The sequence below is a fragment of the Rhincodon typus genome, chromosome 13 (genome assembly GCF_021869965.1).
Source record: "Rhincodon typus isolate 14 chromosome 13, sRhiTyp1.1, whole genome shotgun sequence".
Lineage (NCBI taxonomy): Eukaryota > Metazoa > Chordata > Chondrichthyes > Orectolobiformes > Rhincodontidae > Rhincodon > Rhincodon typus.
Window position 1 is genome coordinate 62,771,442 of NC_063344.1, and position 1,677 is coordinate 62,773,118.

Genomic DNA, 1,677 nt, shown 5'->3' on the forward strand with positions numbered 1-1,677 from the left:
ATACACCACATCAACCGCTTTACCCTCATCCACCTGTTTGGTCACCTTCTCGAAGAACTCAATAAGGTTTGTGAGGCACGACCTACCCTTCACAAAACCGTGTTGACTATCCCTAATCAAATTATTCCTTTCTAGATGATTATAAATCCTATCTCTTATAATCCTTTCCAACACTTTACCCACAACCGAAGTAAGGCTCACTGGTCTATAATTACCAGGGTTGTCTCTACTCCCCTTCTTGAACAAGGGGACAACATTTGCTATCCTCCAGTCTTCTGGCACTATTCCTGTAGACAATGACGACATAAAGATCAAAGCCAAAGGCTCTGCAATCTCCTCTCCAGCTTCCCAGAGAATCCTAGGATAAGTCCCATCTGGCCCAGGGAACTTATCTATTTTCACACTTTCCAGAATTGCTAACACCTCCTCCTTATGAACCTCAATCCCATCTAGTCTAATAGTCTGTATCTCAGTATTCTCCTCGACAACATTGTCTTTTTCCTGTGCGAATACTGACGAAAAATATTCATTTAGCGCCTCTCCTATCTCTTCGGGCTCCACGCACAACTTCCCACTACTGTCCTTAACTAGCCCTAATCTTATTCTAGTCATTCTTTTATTCCTGACATACCTACAGAAAGCTTTAGGGTTTTCCTTGATCCTACCTGCTAAAGACTTCTCATGTCCCCTCCTGGCTCTTCTTAGCTCTCTCTTTAGGTCCTTCCTGGCTAACTTGTAACTCTCAAGCGCCCTAACTGAGCCTTTATGCCTCATCTTTACATAGGCCTCCTTCTTCCTCTTGACAAGAGATTCAACTTCTTTAGTAAACCACAGTTCCCTCTCTCGACCACTTCCTCCCTGCCTGACAGGTACATACTTATCAAGGACACGCAGTAGCTGTTCCTTGGACAAGCTCCACATTTCAATTGTGCCCAGCCCCTGCAGTTTCCTTCTCCATCCTATGCATCCTAAATCTTGCCTAATCGCCTCATAATTGCCTTTCCCCCAGCTATAACTCTTACCCTGCGGTATATACTTACCCCTTTCCATCGCTAAAGTAAATGTAACCGAATTGTGGTCACTATCACCAATGTGCTCACCTACCTCCAAATCTAACACCTGGCCTGGTACATTACCCAGTATCAAATCCAATGTGGCCTCGCCTCTTGTTGGCCCATCTATATACTGTGTCAGGAAACCATCCTGCACACATTGGACAAAAACTGACCCATCTAAAGTACTCGAACTATAGCGTTTCCAGTCAATATTTGGAAAGTTAAAGTCCCCCATAACAACTACCCTGTTACTTTCGCTCCTATCCAGAATCATCTTTGCAATCCTTTCCTCTACATCTCTGGAGCTTTTCGGAGGCCTATAGAAAACTCCCAATAGGGTGACCTCTCCTTTCCTGTTTCTAACCTCAGCCCATACTACGTCAGTAGTAGAGTCCTCATCAAACGTCCTTTCTGCCACCGTAATACTGTCCTTGACTAACAATGCCACACCTCCCCCTCTTCTACCACCTTCCCTGATCTTACTGAAGCATCTAAACCCCGGAACCTGCAACAACCATTCCTGTCCCTGCTCTATCCATGTCTCTGAAATGGCCATAACATCGAAGTCCCAGGTACCAACCCATGCTGCAAGTTCACCCACCTTATTCCGGATGCTCCTGGC